Source organism: Oryza glaberrima, chromosome 8 (genome assembly GCF_000147395.1).
Source record: "Oryza glaberrima chromosome 8, OglaRS2, whole genome shotgun sequence".
In the NCBI taxonomy this organism is placed as follows: domain Eukaryota; kingdom Viridiplantae; phylum Streptophyta; class Magnoliopsida; order Poales; family Poaceae; genus Oryza; species Oryza glaberrima.
The window spans coordinates 6,611,223-6,632,193 of NC_068333.1; the positions used below are offsets into that span (position 1 = coordinate 6,611,223).

Genomic DNA, 20,971 nt, shown 5'->3' on the forward strand with positions numbered 1-20,971 from the left:
TAACTTTATATATTTCTCTAGTACACACTAGTCCTTACATTATTATTTTGGAAAGATTTCACACCGAAATGTTCTTACATAAGGAATAGCATGTCTTTATGACCCACCGTTGATCGATCATGATGATAAGATATTGAATAATATTTTAAATGCGATACACAATTTTATACGGTCACCCACCTTTAGCGCTTATACGGCACAATCGGACACTTATATGGAATAGTCAACCACTTACGTTGCTTGGGTGGTATAAGGTTGGAGCACACTGAACAATGTTTTGTAAAGCGGTATGCGGTTCATGCTGTCACCCCCACCTTGTAGCGTTTAGGCGGCATAATTGGACGCTTATATGGTATAGTCGACCGCTTACGCTGCTTAGGCGGTATAAGATTAGAGCACATGTTCATTGTATGCGTTCTTTATACGCGGTCTTGTAGAATTTTATTTTTTTAAAAAAAACACCAAAAGATTCACTCGTCCCTTTTCTCCAATGAAAAAAAAAATCCTTGTTAGATGAATTAGTTGTTTTATGTATCGTATTTGCCTCTATTCTTTTAAACTCAAGCAACGCTGCACTTTGCTCACATGGCTACCCTTTATAATTTCAGAAGAATTTTGTGCTTTGGTTGTAAAAGTTGCATCAAATTGAGCACCCATGACCAAATGGTGGGATCCCCGTTATTGAACGGGTGGACTTTTGGAACGAGGATAGAATACTCACCACTCCACAATTTTATATGTATTTTTTATATTTTTCTTCATGTTTTATGTTTTGGTAGGAGAGTGGAGATGTGTAATGTGACTTGCCTTCAAAGTCAAACCTTTGAAACTTGTGGCGAGAGGTTCCTAGAAACATGATGTGCATAATTAAAAAGAGCATAACCATCATGATTATCTCCATTTGGTGCATCCACTTTTAAGATAAATAGTACTCCATGTTTGAGTATATGTGTGCTGCTAGCAGCTGCTTTGATTTTGATTACTTGTATATTGGGGTCAGATTTTGATTACTTGTTTATTGGGGTCAGAGGTTCCATGTGCTTTCTTTGATTAGTATACCCACTCCGGTCAGGAATTTTATTAGAATTTTGACCACCAATTTCTTTAAGTATATTCAAACGTAGATCAAATTGTAACACTAGTGTCATGAAAATATAACTGATAAAAAAAATTTGATGGTTGAAGTTTTGAAAGTTTTACTCCAACTACATATAAAATGCCATGTTTTTTTTGGTCCAGATGAAGTAGGAGTAGTTCACATTTGTTTGATTCTTATCTCTGTTTGACAATTTTGCCTCAACAGTCCATGAACTTAACCATTGACTTTAGTTGTTATTTGTCATAGTGCTGAACCGGTCAGCTATCTTACTTGCAGCTAGAAGCCAAGAGCTACAACAAAGTCCTTAATTGGCCCTAATCACAATTCAACACCCTCTCAATTGTTTCAAAAACAATTCAACACTAACTCTCCTCCCAAAAACAACGTGCTACACCAACTAAATACAAACAAGAGAAATCAATGAAACGTATACCTCGAAATGAGAACCTTAGACAAGGAACAGTGTCTGAATTGGATTGTGAAGCTGACCTAAAATAGTGGTAGGGTCAAGGTCAACTAAAGCTAAAGCTTGATTAGCCATTGACTGCGCAATTTCCTCACTCTGTGCATCGTCCCTTCTTTGCAAGTGCATGTATGTATCGCTTTTATCAAGTTGATTTTGTTTAACCAATCCTTTTTAGGGCCTACGAGAATACACCTACCTAGCTATAGTCTAAGTAAGATACTTCCTGTTACTTATTTAATATTTAGATGTAGTTTTTTTTTCCGAAGAAACGTTTAAGAACGTGCGTAATCAGATTTCAAAATCTTAACTCACTAATATATAAGATATAGTTGGATGTGATATTTAGAATAGCATTAGTAGAATTGGCATGGCATGGAAATTATTTATGTTAATGTATTTATTTTTTGAATGATATTCTCAATATTGCATATAATTAGAAGACAAACATGAAATTGAGCATAACTCAATTGTTTAGTTTCTTTAATATGAAACTTGCCCGCCTCCGACTCAATATAGTTGATTGTATTTACGACTAATTATTATTAGTGGTAGATGATGTGTCTGTCAAGAAGGAGGCTCTATTGATGACTTCATTAATTTTTGGGATCGCTAAAATCATGGCGTCACATATTTTACTTAATTTCGGTCATTTTTTACTTATGTAATTGCTCTGTTATTATATATATAAGTTTCATTATATCCTTCCTAAGTCCTCTTTCAAGTAGATAATAAATTATTTTCAATTCTAGTTCTATAGTACATTGTGTATATATTAGAAAAATTACAATGTAAATATGCAATTATAGTGTAAGTTTTGAAAATTAAATTTAAGTGTAGGCAAATCATAGTGTAAAACCAATTTGACTATTATTTTTAAATATGTGTAGGTATACCCTTAATTTTTCGAGATGTTTATAGGGCTCTGTTTGGAAGATTAGCCCAGGGTTAATTTTGAGAGCTAATGTTTAGTCATGAATTGGTAGGCTAAACATTAGCCTAGGGTGGTATGTTTGGATCCATGGGCTAATTCAAGGCTAAAAGGTGGAGAGAGAGTAGAAAGAGAGGAGAGAGAAGGAGAGAGAGAGCTGCTTTTTGATGGTCCCCACACAAAATTAGCCCCATTAGCACCCCTTGGAGGGTCTAATTTTTTGAGGGGGGCTAATTCACATTAGTTCAAAATTAGTCCACCTGTTTAGATCTTTGAGGGCTAATTTGAGGCTAAAAGGTGAGTGCTAAACATTAGCCCATGGAACCAAACAGGGCCCATGACTAAGATGTATGTGTACGCATGTGAATATAAGAGTTTGTGTTTGCATTGTGTTTTAAGGAAAATCATAAAAAATAGTATATTTTAGAGTGTATCAAGGCCGTATCGATCGATTTGATTTGAGCATCTTTTAATTCTTTATTTCGTTTGTAAAAGTACTTAATTTCTTATTAACTAGTGGTACTTTACGTGGGAGCTAGGAGATAAGTCAAATCTGATGGATAGTGCAACTCAACTTGTGCAAGTGCTAAGTAAAGCCCGGCATATGATCATGCGCTTTTGCAGAAGCTGCGATCCAAGTCAGAAGCGCAACTGGGGGCTAATGCGATCGCTTTGCGTTTTTATTTGCCTTGTTAATGAGTTTATTAATTAATCCAAAGCAGGATCCGGGAAAGAGGATGGAGAGATGGAGATGGAAGAGTCGTAGTAATAATAATTAAAGTGCAGAAACGCATGACGTCTGCAGTAACCACGCAACGTGTTGTATGACGTTAGGCAGACTATGGGAGGGAGATGCATACGCATGATCCAGATTGTTGACCATTGGTACCTCGTGGAGTAGTAGTCCCGGTCTCCCGCCCTAGGTTTGCCATTATCTTTTTGTTTTTTAACTTTAGTAGTACACTACTGGAAAAATCATTTTCGTAGGCGGCTAAAAAAGGTTTTCGTAAGCGGCCAGACACGTCGCCTACGAAAATCCGGTATTTTCGCAGTCGAACATCTCGGGCGCCTGTGAAAATCAACTTTCCAGGCAGCCAGGTTATATCGTCCGCCTGGAAAAATCAATTTTAACAGGCGGCTTGGTTATACAGTCCGCCTGGAAAAATTATTTTCAGTGATAAAAAAATCCGCAGCGTATACTGCTCCTCATCCAGGCATCGAATCTCAATCAAACCCCTAAGTTCAATCACAAAACTTTCATAGTATTCACATTCACAAATTCGATTCCAAATTCACAAATTGCATCGCACACTAGATCTCGGAGGGAAGGGAAGAGGACTGGAGGAGCAGTAGGAGATGGAGGCCGGGAGCCGAGCCTGACCGTGGTGGATGCTGCCTGGCGTCGTCGTCGTGCACTCGAGGTCTCCGTCGTCGTTGTCACAGCCCTCAGCCGTCGACACCGTCGCACGCTTGGGAAGAGCGCCGCCAGTGTCGAATCTGGTGCTCTCGAGCACAGACGGTTAGGGTTTTGGGAGGGAGAGGGAGGAGAGCCGCACCGCCACCGCCCTCCCCTCCGGTCGCGCTGCCTCTGACACCCTGCCCCCTACCAGATCTAGGAGGGAGAGGGAGAGGGAGAGGAAGGGGAGAGGAGCCGCATGGCCGCCACACCTCTAGCCATGCCACCACCAACGTCCCTTCCTCCCACCAGATCTTGTGCTCTTGAGCACAACTGGTTAGGGTTTTGGGAGGGAGAGGGAGGAGAGCCGCACTGCCGCCGCAGGTGCTCCTCCCTCCCGCCGGATCTAGGAGGGGGAGGGAGAGGGAGAGGGAGGGGAGAGGAGCTGCACCGCCACCGATGCCCCTCCCCTCCACCGGATCTGGGAGGGAGCCACACCACCGCCACCGCCATCCCCCCTCCGGCCATTCCATCGTTGACGCCTCTCCCCTCCGCGGGATCTGGGAGGGAAGGAAGGGGAGCTGGAGGGAGAGGGAGGGGAGGGCCTGGCGCCGGCTGTGACCGGCGCCGCCGCCGTGCAAGGTAGAGGGAAAGGGAGAGGGAGAGGGGAAGGAGAGGAAAGTGAGGGAGAGGGAGAGAAGTGAAGGATGGCGCTGGGACTTTATCAAATTTTATAGTGTTATCGTATTTTTTGTAGGTGGATCACTTAAGGTCCCGCTTGCAGAAATTATTTTTTTTTCTTAGCGAACCTCTTAAGGGATTCGCCTATAAAAATAAAGGATCTCTTAAAGGGTTCGTCTAAAAAATGATTTTTTTTAGGCGGATCTAAATTTAGAGGTTCTTTAGGTATTTTCACAAACGGCTATAAGAGAGTATCTTTTTGGTTCGCCTGGAAAAATAGAAGGCCAAACATTGGTCAAACTTGTTTTTTTAGTAGAGTTGTCCTGTTTTCTCGCATTTAATTGTTTTGATTGGCAGTGAAAATGGTGAGGGGGTAGTTGTTGAAGTAGTCCGTTTGAGTTCAAAATATGTTATGTTTGATTATTTTCACGGCTTTGAAATTGTGTAACTTTGATCATAAATTTATAATGTAACAAAAAAAAAGCGTTAAAGCGTACTTGGATTGCGCGATAACTAAAAACACTTTTCACATATATATCCTACCCTACCCCCAAGTCCCGAACCCTCAAGCATAAAAGGGAAAATATTAAATCACATCTAACTATGTTTGATTAAAAGAATGACGCGGAGCCATATTCTAACTCTTCCCTTATCATTCTTGATCAAATTAAATAGTCTTTACAATAACACAGAAATTTGACAGCATATATTATTCCATCATATACTTCCTCACAAACATACATAGCTAAATTAGATCTTATAAGGAGAAAATATCAAAATCCCATAATAACTCAATGTTTGCAAAGGATTGTTGTTCGAGTGAACATTTTTCCATGTGTTTCTCGGTACCTCTTTGGCTGTTACATTTTCTTTAAAGGCATATTGTTCTCTCTGGACAATGCAATTGGATAATGTGCCAACATGTTTACATAGAAAAACTATTTAACTACTATGTGTTTGATTAAAAACATGTCACATGGGACCATATTCACTAAAATTTTGGAATCAATTCATAATTGAGCCAGACATAGGGCCAATCACCTACAACAACAGTGTTAAGCAAGACAACTAGAAGAAAACCCATGAGTAGTAATCCAATAAAATATAGAAGCATTGTCTTTGAACGTTCATCATATTTAAATTATACATCCAATTTACGATCCATTTTCGCCGTTGTATTCCTTTACTTACATGAACCATTGATTGTACATGATGCTGATATGTAATAACCAATGTCATAATAATTTTTCAAGCATTTCTCATCATATTTTATGGTGTCAAATATCACCGAGTTAATATTTCCTCCAATTTTGTAAACTATATGCAATTGAACCTATTAGAGGGATGTCCAGCTTGACGTTATAATAAAATACATTCATCAGCGGTAAAAATCGAGATTACTTATGGAACGAAAGAGTGCCAATGAACATTCAATTAGAGTAAAGGAAAAACACCTTACTTTTAATTTAGATTTTGATGTGTTTTTGAAACAAACTAATATATGCATCCCCACACGAATGCATGCGCGGGCTACTTTCCTAGTTAATTGGTGAAAAAAGAAGGGTGAATAGTCATATCTGATTGGTCGGGCTAAGTATACCTAGCCCAGTTTTCAGTTAATCAAGAAGTTCCGTAAAACTTGAATACAAATGAGTCGAAATGGTACAATAAAACTTGAATGCAAAGAAACCATCTATTCTCTTCTGTTTTGTTCGGTTCATTCAATGTACTGTTGGTCTGTTGGAAGCTTTGCTTTGAAGATGTTAATCGGGACAGTTGAACAACCAATCTAATTGATCATCAACATGGACAAAACCTGGGTGTGTTGTCAACCTTATCTGTCCTACAACAATATGAGTGGATTTGAGGGCTTTACTTGGTTGTGTGTGTCCACAAATGGTTAGTCGCACATGCATGTCCCTTCCTAGCCCGCAACTAGGAAGAGGGCTTCTTAATTTCATCTTGGTTTAAAGGAGCCATGTTAGGAAGCAACTTACTTCTAAACCATTAAGATCACTTTGGCAGCTCACATTTATGACCCAAGTTTTGTATGGAAGGTATAAAGCATGGCGAACACATGGTTAGAGTTTGATTTTTTTTTTAACAAGAGAAATAGAATGTCTGCCTCTTTGCACCAATTAAAATACACATGCGAGATGTGTATATGGACATAAAGATTTGAACCTTGATGAATGAAACCAAACAACCATAACTTCATGTTCACACCAGTAATTATATTTTGACATTCTTCGTAATGTATATATGCATCACGAGAGAATCAAAGAGTGGTGCCCATTTACAACTAAACTTGGAGGGCTTGGAGCCCATGATCTCTTCTACTAAATGACTATTCCTTTCGAGAGGAACTTCTCCTCCAAATCACTGGTGTGTTGCCTCTCTAATATATCTATACATCTAATGTTGGATGTTATGTCATCATTTGATTGGTCCACGTGGTGCCTATAAAGATAAATTCGAGTTGTCAGGGACACAAATAAAAAGAATCCAAAACCATATATGGAGGAATCTGGCACCCTGCTGCGTGACCTGCGGCTGGTTGGCACGAGCAGAACTGCAGAAGTGCAGTTTGGTCTGTATGGGCCTGGTGTAGTGATAAAGGTGTGTTTGGTTGGAGGAATATCCCTAGATGGGAAATGGCGATACAGTTTTAATTTAGTGTGTTTGGGTGGTGGGCAGGATGGATAATACGGCCCGGAGAGAGAGTATTCCACGGAGATGCTGGATGAGGATATCCACAATTGCTAATCTTGATCATTAGTAATTGATTAGCAATCATTTAATGTATTTTGTTGTTAGTTAGTAATTAACTTATCAAAATTAGTGTTGATTAGATATAATTAGTCTGTTATGTTGTTAATTAGTATAAATTATGGCTATATTAATGATAATTAACATGTTTTATTATCAATTAGTATGTTATTGTTTTCATACAATCTATTCTCATCCACCTAACCAAACAAGAAACTGGATGGCTATATCCACACAACTAAAAAAACTGGACCACCACATCCCTGCAAGTATGAATAACCATATCCTATCCAACCTTGCCTATGAACCAACCTTGCCTATGAACCAAACTGTACTCATTAAATGGGCCAATTGGCCTAGCAGACAGCATAACGGGGGAAGAAGAAAGAAAAATATAATAATTTTAGGTTCAGGCATATACTACAAAATAGAGAAAATCTCATGTGTATCCTTGAATTTTGCTCAATCCCTTACATACCCTTGAATTTTAGTTTAGATCCTTTCCATGCCCTTTCCGCTAGTTGACCGTTAAATTCTTAACAAAAAGTCCATTTTGCCCTTTGGTATAAAGAAGCATATAAATTAATAGAGTATATTGTTGGAGCATAGAAATTTGTTATATGAGACTATTATGTTTATGAGATAGCTATGCACCATATTATTTGCGATAAATATACTTTTAGATATGACATAAAAAATTAATACTTATTTATTAGTTATTAAAAGATTTTTTTAGCATATTTGTTCTGATAGTAATAAATAAATTTGTTGTATTACTATGAAAACACATATGCTACATAAATGAACTTTTAATAACTAATAAATAAGTATTAACTTTTTATATCATATGTAAAATGAAATTTGTCACAAATAATATGGTGCATCACAGACTCATAAATATAATAGTCTCATCCAATAAATTTTTACATTTCAACAATGTACTTCATTAATTTATTATGTTTCTTCATAGCAAAGGGAAAAATGGACTTTTTCAAAAGAATTTAACGGTCAACTAGCGGAAAGGGCATGGAAGAGATCCAAACTAAAATTCAGGGGTATGTAAGGGATTGAGCAAAATTCAGAGGTATAAAAGAGATTAGGTGAATTTTCATGGGTACATAGGAGATTTTCTCTAGAAAATAAGCAGCAACATTGTGAGCATATGTGTTTTTTTTTAAAAAAAGAAAATTAGCAGCAGAAATAAGCATAACTAAGAAAGAAAAGTGCAACTGTTCCTATTGAAATTATCGATTTGCTCTAACTTTAGCTAGAAATTTTAGAAAACATAAAAATATTTAAGGATTTCATTAAAAAAAATACACCTTTATTTCTCAGATATGTCTATCCTCAATTGTCAAACACATTCAAAATTCACTTTGTACAAGTAAAACTACATGTCAATTACACACAATACTCCCACTACTTTCAAATGTATGATCTTTGCAGAAGTTTAAATGGGAAATAAAGAAGTTCTAAGAAAACATACAAAATTCAGTGTCAGTAGGCGTGCTAATTTGTCTAGTCTATCTTCAGCCATGCTTTTTGTCAAATATGAAGTAGTTTCCGATAAAATGGGTCTTCACACCACCAAATCAAAATAGAAATGATAAGCGGCAGCATTTTACGAGAGTAAAGGCTGAGAAATATAGTTTGTTTTTATTCAAAATCTAAGCTGTAGAATTTAGTGTTAAGAAAATTTTCTGGAACGTGTACGGCCGGGTTCAAACTCAAGCTATCCTACACTTGGCTCCACCACTGGAAAGTGGAAACAACGTATATTAAACTACAGAACATATATAGAGACGTCAAATCCGAACACATACAAAATAAAACTGAAAAAAAAAACTAAACATGATATATGCTCATATATTTTTCTATATGTATGTCGAGCCCTATCGTTACAAATTTGACGTGAGACTTGCCATAATTTGTACAAATGGATTATGCAAAGGGGCAAAGACGAGGGTGTGGATCAATTAGAGCCCTAACCTTAGTTACATAGTCACACTAAAACCCTATTGATTTAAGATTAAAATTATGAAGATACAAAAGAGCATAGCCAAAGTTATCCAGCAACAAATCAAACAATCCTAGTATCAATTTGGAATAAGTTCACCGGCGTCCCTCAACTTTACACCGAGTCTATTTAAGGTCTCTAACCGTGTACCCCTAAACTATGTAAAATCGTCAAAAAAAAGGTTCCGAGGCAGTATAGAGGCCTGGTTTCACTAACGTGGCATCCTAGTCAGCAAAAATAATTAAAATTAATATGTAGGGCCCACATGTAAGTGAGAGCAAATGGTGTGGGCCCCACATTTCTCCTTTCTTTTCTTTTCCTCTTCTCTTCTCTCCTGATTCTCTCGAGCGGATGCGGCGGCAGAGGGGGGGGGGAGAGGTGACTAGCGGCAGAGCGGGGACGGCGGTGGCAGGAAAGGGAGAGAGAGGCGGTCGGCGGCGGATCGGGGGCGGCGGGAGAGGGGAGAGAGGCGGCCGGCGCAATGGAGGCGGTGGGAGAGGAGGTAGTCGGTGCGACGGCGAGCTCGGCCAGCGCGACAACGGCGATGGGAGAGGAGGAGAGGAGACGGTCGGCGCTATGGCGAGCTCAGCGGGGGAGAGGAGCGGCTACGGCGCGGCGGCGGGAGAGAGAGAGAGGAGAGGAGTGGTGCGAGGCGTGGTGCAGTGGCAAGGGAGAGGAGCGGCGCGTGAAAAGAAAACGAATCAGACGAAAAAACCAGGAAAAGAAAACCAAATGAATCAGACAAAAACCGGGCGAGAAAACCGCGCATGCGAAAAAAACTGGGCAGAAAACAAAACGAATAAAAAAAAACCGCGAAAAAACCGGGTGGAAAAACCACGCGTGCAAAAATATCGGGCAGAAAAACCAAAACGAATTGGATAAAAAAATTGTGTGCGGTAAAAAAACGATGGACGAAAAAACCCCAAAAGCCTTACTTATTTTTTAAGTAGGTATAGATATAGATATTCACAAGTGACATATGCATAAGATAAAAAAAAAAGAAATGTAAAACTAAATGGATAAATGTATATTTAAAGGAAACCAGCATTCTTTTTTTTTTTTGGGATTGAAGGAAACTAGAACTATGAATGGAGAAACCCAAACGGTTGTTCTAATTGAGTTCAGCTTCAACAGGCCATCTGGGAATTATTTTTTGACTGACATGGGCCCATATATTTTGTTTTAATTTTCAAATTATTAAATTTTGTTTCATATGCCACGTTGGATGAAAACCGAGTCAAATTAGCCACGTAGTGTGTCACGTCGGCTAAAACCACTGTCCAAATCACCTGGGACCACAGTCCAGTGACCGATTGTATCTGGTACTGTCAAGTTAAGGGACCGAAAATAAACTTATTCCTTTCAAAAACGAAAGAAAACAAATCAACCCAGTAGCAAACTGGGCCTGGCAAAGCTTCGTCTCGAGCCCCATGTGTTAGAAGGATGGACTCAATCGTCCTTTAGGTCATGGCCCAGCATCCTGCATAGTATACCTGAGTCACCGATGGGAGCTAGGCTCGATGTCTCCTCCCTCCCGAGTCTCTCCACTCTCCCCGACGCCGCCGCTTCCCCCAGACCGGCGGCGAGCAGCCAGCTTGGGATGCGCCCTCTCTGTTGCTGCCGGAGACGGCCAGGCGGCAGGAAACTTCACCAGCACGGCCAGATCGACGGCGCCCTCGACGTGGGGTGGAGAGCAGGTATGCCACGCACCTCTACTCCTAGCCCTAGGTCGCTCTGCGCGCTGTTCTTTGGCTCCGACTGAATCCATCCGGTTACGAGTTTTGTACCATATCGCCCATTCTGAGACAACACGACCTGTTTATTAGCTCGATTTGATTCTATTCCATCACCACCCCAGGGACACCCACCCCGACTGCAATGGGCAGCGGTAGGGCGTGTATCCGCCCTACCGTCCTGCCGGCCAGCTGCAAAAAAAAAAAAAAAAAAGAGCAGTGAAAAGATCCCCACGGCAGGCGACCCCCTGCCGAAAAAGATGCCATATAAGAGGTACACAGTCGGGTCTCTCGGTGGAGGCAGCGCTAGACACTAGCGCTTGGCTTTTTGAAATTTCTAACATTAGATTTATTTTTTTCTCTGTTCAACTCATTGCAATTTGACCATTTTTTTTCTGTTGAACTCATTGCTACTAATGGGTTAATCGAACCAATTGCAATTTGACCATTTTTTTTCTGTTGAACTCATTGCTACTAATGGGTTAATCGAACCAATTGCAATTTGACCATTTTTTCTCTGTTCAACTCATTGCTACTAATGGGTTAATCGAACCAATTGCAATTTGATCATTCCATCCTTTGGATACATAGTTCGAATACTCCATATATAATACTCCAAAAACAGTGTATTTAGCCGAGAGAAGTTTAATTTCTTGAAAGAATCTTACAATAAACACCCAACTAGACATTAAGATAGGTAGCAGAGGAGATACATTGATGTTTTGATATGCCCTTACTGCTAGCAGTTTTGCCGTAAGACGCACAATTTCGATCATACTCTGGATGATTTGTCATCCTTTGCCTTCTGACTTAGGACAATAGGAGTATAGGACATGAAATACTCTGGATGATTTCAGCGTAGTGACTGTGAAAATGATGCCGGTGGTGGAGGACGCTGAACTTGCACACTTCCTTCCATCATCTGAATGACACTCTTCATCGCAGGCCGTGCCACTGGCTCATCTTGAGTGCACCAAATGCCGATCTTCACCATCCGCTCCAGCTCAACCTTGTCGACACCTTTGCCGGCTGCCACTTCTTTCATTTCACCTGAGAACATGTACTCGTAGGCCCACTCAGAGATGTTGCACTCCTCGCCGGCCAACTTAAGTGCCATGCTCTTCCTGCAGCTTATGATCTCCAGAAGCATCACGCCAAAGCTGTAGATGTCTACCTTCACAGTGATCGCTGTGTTCTTGCTCCACTCTGGTGCGAGATAGCCACGCGTGCCCCGGACACCGGTGAAGGTCTTGGTTTGGATCCCTATCAGCAGCTTTGCCAGGCCAAAATCTGCGATCTTTGCCATTCCTGAGCTGTCAATCAGTATGTTCTCTGGCTTGATGTCGCAGTGAATTATAGGGACCTCTATCTCCTCATGCAGGTATTGTAACCCCCTAGCCACATCCAGCGCAATTGCAATTCTGTTGCTCCAGCTAGGTAGTGTTGCATCGCGCTTGAAGAGAAGATTGGCAAGGGAGCCATTTGGCATGTACTCATAGACAAGGCGATACGCACCTTCGTTGCAGAACCCGAGCAAACGCACCAGGTTCCTATGGTGTGTTCGTGCGATCGCACGCACTTCCCGTTGGAACTCTCGCTCCCCATCTTCTGCCATCCTCTCAAGCCTCTTCACTGCAATGCCCTTGTTCCCACTATTTGTTAGAACACCTTTGAACACTGTGCCATATGCACCCATTCCTAGCTCTTCAGCATAGCCATTTGTTGACAACTCTAGATCATGGAAAGAGTATGGTCAGATGCCAATGCTCTCCTCATCAAATTCAGTTTCATGATGTTGTGGAGCACGTGTCTACCTCAAAAATGGCAGTCTGCGCCCTCCGGCAACCTTGAGTGCTTTGGTTAGCACTTAAGAATTCAAACCCTGGAAGGCAGGAACATCTGGTTTCTCCACTACTAGTTACTTGGCAGAAGCTATTTGGACCACAAACACCTTTAACACTGCAGCGATCATTGCTCGGTGGCACCAACCATTCAACCTTTGTTTTGGGCGCTCCTCCTTGCTTGAAGAACACATGCGAGTAGAGTCGCAGTATGCCATCAGCATCCAATGTCAGATGGTAGTAGCTCTCTGATTCTGGGGAGGCACTTAATGACTGATTAGTCAGAAACAACACCATTCTATATGGACTATTTCGGTTGAACAACCATAGTGTGCCATTGGGATCCAGTGTAAGAGTGAGAAGAAAGTTTTGTGCATAAGTACCAGTATTCCAGTATGCACTATTAGGATCTATCGCTCCAATCGGATACATCACAAGGTTGCCATCTGGCTGGTTGGAAATGCGATACTTTCCTATGGCATGGTTGGTGTCAGAGACACTTGAGAACAGCTGATTGCAAGGAGGCAAGTTCTGCCCTGGTAACAGGGTGTCTGTCGGAGTACCAAAGGTAGACCATGCGACCTGTTTTTTGGCGTCATACAACACAAAGTTGCCGGTGTCCAAGATAGCAGCAGAAGTAGCTGAAGTAGGGGCGGCAGATATTACCTTCCCTTGGAATCCTTGATTAGGTGGAATCCATTGAAGTGAACCACCAGCGGTTAACAGAATTGAACCACCAGAAACCGGGGGATCATTTCTGAAGGCTGTCCACATGATGAACCTGGATGGATCAGTGACAAGCCACACACCAATGGAGAATCCCTCTCCTTCAGGATAGAAGCCAAACGCAAAGCGCCCTGAGGGGGAGACCCAACTTTGGGGGCCAGCTATGTTGATTTCAGAACCTTCAGGAATGGTTGTCTCGTTGATCTGAGCTCCCATGGAATGACTAGCTTGGATGATGAAGGGAATCAGGCACAGAGGGATCATATAAGGGGGCATTGTTTGGCCAGAGGAGGTTCTTCCCTTGGGCTCTGCAAGATGTACTGCTTGGTTCTCATGTAAGGGAATAAATTCATGACACAAAAACCTCCTATTATGTGCACATGAATTAAAACACCACGTCAGGGATAATCACAACTCACAAGAACGTTGAGCTGGACCTGGACTTGGGAAAGGGAAAGTATCAAGTTAGTCAACTACTGATGTAAAGTGAATAATCTTGATTTTTTTTTTTCTGGGCGTAGCCGTACCATAACGGTATGGAAGCAACATGTCAGTACAAGCAAGTCCCCAATTTTCCAGGGTGACAAATAACACATTGGACAAGTCATGCAATGAGTTGCGCAGGAAGGTCTAGGGGTGAAAAATTGAACCGAATGATGGCAATGTATCAGAAAATGACATCCTAACCAATCAAAGCACAGAGGCAGTTTCACAATTTATTGCAATAATTTTTCAAAACTGTTGCTCTTTGAGTGTGCTATATATGGCGACACTATATTACTAGTTAGGGCGAATTGTAGCGCTGAAGATTAAGAAATGTCACTTGTTTGCAGCCATTTAAAACAGAAACACATCATCATTCCACACTTGACAAATACAACATGATAATTTGATTGGCTCACATAATAAATTTTTTTTTCAAAAATTGTTTCAATATTAAAAAGCAGTACTGATCACTCGGTAGTCAAAGACCATGGTAGTTGGAGTAAATCTTGGCGTAACTGCGATGTGCTACACTACACCCCAAGCAGGAAGGTTTCTATTGTAAGTCAAGTGAAAATGTGAAATTGTAGTGCATTATTGAAGGCCAGGCTCCAGCTATAGTGAAACCAGAGATATATAGCTAACTGGAGCAGATTGTCTTGAACACAGAACTGCTTAAAAATGTATGAATCTATCTTATCTTTTCAAATCTATAGCCGCTCATATTTTGTTCCCTAACCATTGCTCAAATTTTGTTGCGCTGTTGCTGACAATCCTCAGCATCATCTGGATTGTGACACAGGTTTGCTATCCTGATGTTTCTCATGGAAATATAGGTGAACTAGGTCATTTACATATGCAGGGGTACCATTTGAAGTGCAAGTTACAAGTTGAGAGGGCCATGGTTACAGATGCATGTCACCTCACCATTGCATGTGGAGGCTTGAGCTGCTAGGAACTTTGGCTGGCTAAAGAAACAAAAAAAAAATTTATTTGCTTTTACATGCTCGTTTGTTACCGCATCGAGCAAACTATCTCAAAATGTTTTTTTGTCCAAAAACTTTGCTTCGTACATGAAACTTATTGTTTGTCCGTGCAGGTTCAGATTTCATACTATGGGAGAGAATGGGGTGCTGTTGAGGATGCCTCGGCACAAGATTTGTACATGCTATCTAAAGTATTTTTGCTGGTATTTGCCCTGTCAAGCTGATGATGTCTCTGTTGTCAATATGAGCAATCAATACTTCCCAAATACGAACACCGTTAGTCACGGCAAACAGTATTTGACTGCAGCAGAGTTTGTATAACCCTTTTTCTTTACTTTGAAATTAATGGGAAAATATGTTCTGAAAGTTGTTTTTCCTTTGCTTGATGTTCCGTAGTAAAATGAAAAATTTGCTTGATGCAGCTCAACGTGTGATTTTCACCTGTCCTATTACCAAGTATGGTGTGTCTGTAGAGACGCCCTTGGCTGGAGTTCTGTTCCTTTTTTCTTTTGATCATTTTTTCTCCCTGATTTAAAGATTTTTCTTTAAATGTTCACGACACCGATTAATCGTTGTTTGCTGCAGCTGTAAACGAAGCAAGAGCTGATTATCATGTAGTAGTGAGCATTTCATTCCACAAATGCAAAAAGGAAAAAAAATAAATTTGAAGTGAAAATTACCAATTTTGAGTTTACGGTGAAAAGTAGATTTTAAGAAGAGTCCAAGACAAGGAAAAAAAAGATTATAGTATTACTGAAATACTATAGATCCTCTACGTTGAAGAGTAAAATACAGAGGAACTACAGTATTTTGCATTGGCTCAGGCATCCACACTGGAGCGTTCCGTCCCACCATGTAGACTTCGCGATGCCGTGGAGGAGAGAGGGTGTGGGCTCTTGCACCTTCGCAGAGCTTTTCGTTCCTCAACAAAGAGGCGAGTTCCTCGTCTGGAAAAGATGAAAAGGGCACATGTAAAGATGAAAAAGCCGTTCTCCATGCCACTTCCTCGCCACATACAACCACTACACATGAGCTCGATGGCGGAAGCCTCCATGACCGCCGGATGAGCTCGACGGCGGCTGCAACCTCCCACTCCGCACCATCGTCGGGGAGCTCGTGGACTCGATTTGCGCCGCCGCCGGAGAGCTCATCGACTCAATTTGCGCCGCTGAGGTACATCTCCACCCTCGCCGCCTCAAGCCAGGCGGCTGTAGCCTCTCACTCTGCACCGCTGTTGGGGAGCTCGTCGACCCGATTTGCGCCGCCAAGATCGACCTCCGCCCTCGCCGCCCAGCGCTAGGCTAGATCTGGAGCTCGTGGTGGAGCTCGTGGTCGCGGAAGGGGAGAGGGGAGAGGATGTCGTCGCTGTCGCCACTCCGCCCAGCGCCGAGCTCCACGCCACCGGAAGTGGAGAGGCACCGATAGGGAGAGGGGAGAGGCCGCTGACGGGGAAAGTTCGTTGCAGAGGTGGCGGAGTAGGGGGACGCCAGAGGCGGCGGAGTTCGCCGCCAGTGAACTCGCCGAGGTGGGGGTGTGGGGGAATGGGAGGGGGTTGTCATAGTTATCCACATTCGTTGTCATAGCTTTTATCAGATTCTTACCTAGATTGGTTTATAATAGTGAAATTTGGTAAGTCCCTAAGAGAATTATCACGTTGTCAATAGCCGGATTCATGCTATATTCAGTTAAGGAAATTAATCTATTAAAGGAAACTTATCTAGAAGTGACCGAGTTCAAGGAGGATGCGGCGTGGCAAGTTATCTATTAATTATGAATAGTTTGTTAGTTTCCTTTTATCTTTAGAAAAGTTTCTTTCTTGTCCTACAAGTACTAGTATCTACCCATGGGTATAAATATGGACACCTGGGGTCATTGTAAACTATCTCCACGATCAATACAATTTGGCGCATCGCCACCTTTTACCTTTTCCACTTTTTATTTATCACTGCGGAATTTGGCACCTGACGTGGGGCTGCACCGGTTTTCGATCTCCGGGGAAGGGGTAAATCCAATTTTCCGCCGCCCTAGGCAATTATATTGTCTACGTTGGCGTCGTTCATGGCTGCATCAGTACATTTTACCTCTTGGATTGCTCTGGTTTGAATGATATATTTGCCTACCAATTTATCATATATATCTGTTAATCTAGTATTAGCATCTCGATTTAGCTCTATCGGTTGTTTCTCGCTTTAGGGTTTCTACCGGTATCGACTAAATTGCCTTGCTAGATTAAATTAGCTTAGACATCTACCACCCTGAGAAATCAGTCAAGGGTTTGATTGTCTAGATATTGTGTTTCTTTACATACTTAGTGTTGCATAGGTTAAGTTTGATCTACTAAGTCGTGCTTAGAACCATAATCTCTTGCATGCTTCCCGATTGCTAATAAGGGTTTCATCGGGGTTTCAACCGATGAATTATCTGGATATTGCATCGGCTTATAAGGATTGCATACAAGTTGGATTTAGCCAGTGACGACAAGGTTTCATTGTTTATCTAATCGTTTAGATTTTATGACGTCGGACCTCCAGCCGATGTATGCTTTAACCTTCGGATAAGTACTTACACTCTCATATTATTATTAGCCGATTGGTTTCTATTGGATTATATTATTTTTATATTTTATTATCATCAGCCGATTGTCTTTGCATCATTATTTACATAGGACATATAGCCGATTACTCAAAACCCCATTGACATCGGCTATCGACTGGAATTACTCCATTGGCTTGTCAGTCAATCAGCTATTTGATATGTTGTTTACATGTCTTGTCAATTGTAGGATCAAACTGACTGGCACGCCGCATATTATCAACCTTTGGACCTACACTGGAGCTAAGTAGATCTCCCAGGCCAGTGTGTGTTTTTTTGCATCAACACGTGGGTTAGGGTGGCCAAATCTTAGCGCCCCAAGCTCGTAGCTGTGGTGGTACAAATAGGTTGTGTATAGGGGTAGAGACGAGGGTGTATTAATTAGATCCCTAAGCTTAACTCTATAATCGTATTAAAAATTCATTGATGCATTTTTTAAATTTTGAAGATACAACAAACAAACCGATGTATTTTTAAAATTTTGAAGATACAACAAACAAACCGTAGGTAGGTTTCTTGCGGTAATACTTGTCCACTTGGGTTCAAAGTGGTAGTACAAATGCTCGTATTCATTAGTAATATGGGCGCTCATATTTAGGACTAATTACGGTCGAGTGTATGTGATCATAAAAAAAAGAAACACATAGTGCATACTTTATCAGTCACAAAATAAACGAATCTAGAATAGGATTTGATATAACCTGCCCGCATTTGTTGTCATAGCTTATATCAAATTCTTATTTAGATTGGTATATTTATTTTGGGACGGAATGGCTAGTACTAACCAAACAACCCCAATACCAATTTGAGCACATACAAGAAACAACAATCCTTGGGGAAAACATTAAAAAAAAAAGAAGAAAAAAAAAGGCAAAACTGCCCAGCCGTGAACTGGGCCTGGAGGACATGAACTGGACTCATGGTAATCTTACCACATGGCCCACCTTATATGGAAGGCTCGATCTCGCTTCCCGTCCTGCCGTCCCTCTCCTTCCCGATGGCGGCGCTTCCCGACGTCCGGCGGCAAGCAGCCAGCTACAGATGCGCCATCTCTGCTCCTGGAGGACCCGCATCCATCGGCAGTAGTCTCCGCGACATCGGCGACGGCGGCAGGAAGCTTCAGCTCCGGCCAGATCAACGGCGCCCTCGCCGCCGGGCCTCCGCTGAGAGCAGGTTGGCCTTGTCTCTACTCCTAGCTTGGTCTGCGCGACGCGTTGAATCCATCCCGCAATTAGTTTTGTCCTACCTCGCTCATTTTGCGATAGAGCGACCTCTTTATAAACTCTGGTGGAGTCTGTTGTGTCGCCTCCCCGGAGACACCCACACCGACTAGATATAGCGGACAGATCCCCACCGTGGCCACGGTTTGGCGGACACCTTCTGCTGTACAAAATAAAAATGGAGCAGTCATAAGGTCCCCTCCCGTTACGGGGTACGGCAGGCGCCTGCCGGTTAGGTTGCATCCATCCATACACGTTAAGATGTCAAATACGGCATACATACAGTCGGGTCTCCTGGTGGAGGCAGCGCTAGACATTGGCGCTTTGCTTTTTTGAAATTTTGTATGATCAAATTATTTTTTTCCATTGATTAATCACGATAGCAGCAATGGAGGCCTGCATTTGAACCCCCTCTGCGTTTGAATTCCAATTTCCTTTGCATTTGTATTTGAATACCATACTTACCACCTTAAATTATCTGTGGTATAGACTACGGGGAAAATTAGAGGTGTGACGATAGAGGAGAAAGCCTATCATCACCAGGTATGTAAGAATTTCCTGTGAAACGAAGTACTGAAATACTCTTAGCAGAGGTGATTTTTTTTAAGCTAGAGATGTGAAGGATTTGTTCACGCTACAAGACAATGGCAATAATGATTGAACTGAAACATCAATCAAATATTTTCAGCCAACTGTCTGAAGATGTCAATACCGGAATTCCAAATAAAGCAATAAGATCAGCTATGCGCAGCTTTGGCTGCTCTGACAACCTCTGGGACTGAGAGTCTGAGACTCAGCTGAGCTCATCCAAGCATGGACGAAATACCCAACATTTTGAAGAGTCATTTTTGTGCTGAGGGCATTCATGTAAGCAAAAAAATTATGATCTCTAACACGAATAATTTGCGTCAATTTTTGTTTCTGAAAATGATACCCTTTTTTCTACTTCTCTCAGAGTGCAATCAATCATGATGGCATAATGCATGCTAACGATTACCAGAAGTTGCGCCTAGAAGAAGCAGAAGCTTCACAGGCGGCATAAAGGGAAGCTGAAGCTTTTAAGGTTTATACCTATTATGGATACTCAAAAGTTGTAACAATTTTTCTGTTGCTACATGGACGGGATCATTGGATGAGCTGGTGCTGTGGTGCTGTTGGAGCACCATTCTCTGTCTTTATGTGGGTGCTCAAATGGCAAAGCACTGTTCCCTGCTGAACTGTTTTAAGACCTCCTACTAGGAAGATACTTGTTCATCCTGAAGTCCTAATCTGCCAATCTACACCTTCATACAACTGCATGGTGGTTCATTCAGCTCAATGGGCATAGCTGAACATGCCAAGAACTCTTTTTTTAAGAACAAGAACCACATTCTATCCATGGATATGCTTCTGTTTGAGAACCTGCTTAAGCCAACAGCAACGTTGCAAGGATGTGCAAATGATGCAATATGGGTGCTGAAACCTGACTACCACAAATTTTAGCTGTAGCTGATCGGAGCAAAGTATTGTCTAGGTGTAACGCGCTGCGAATTTGATAGAGGAGGCATGTCCCTAAATAATATCTTTTTAAAGTCTTTGGGTTTGGCTTACTGATTCTTTTTGTACAAAAGAAACAAATTTCAAACAAGAGCATGTTGGGTGACTGGTTGTAAACACAGGAAAACAAACATTTTTCACTGGAAGGCATTTCTTATGGATTTATGTGGTTGACTCGAATTTATCACCGGAATGCTTAATGAACTGGCAAAACCGCAACAATTCATTATTTTCCCAGCTTGCAGTGCTGTGTGTGTATGAAGGGATGAAGCATGACCTAGAAATACTTGACGATTTGTTCTGTCCTTATTTGTCAGATTACTAGCCACAGCAAATTTAGCGCAAAATTTGATTATGCTTGGTTTTTCTTTGCTTTGAGACAGTGTCACGCCCTGGCAAAGAGCGAAGGCTGTAGCGATGAGTGACAGGCGGGCGAGGCCGTAGTCCCCACGGCCGGCGAGGCACGGAGACGACAGATCCAAGAAATAAAGAAATGCA

General features: G+C 41.6%; 1 long non-coding RNA gene across 1 annotated transcript; it reads left to right on the forward strand.

Moving 5' to 3' along the window:
- The first annotated feature begins 10,841 nt into the window (after positions 1 to 10,841).
- On the forward strand, positions 10,842 to 15,501 carry LOC127782658 (uncharacterized). The gene is made up of 2 exons (XR_008019215.1): positions 10,842 to 11,053; positions 15,239 to 15,501. It is a non-coding gene; the product is annotated as an uncharacterized LOC127782658 (long non-coding RNA).
- The last annotated feature ends 5,470 nt before the right edge of the window (positions 15,502 to 20,971 follow it).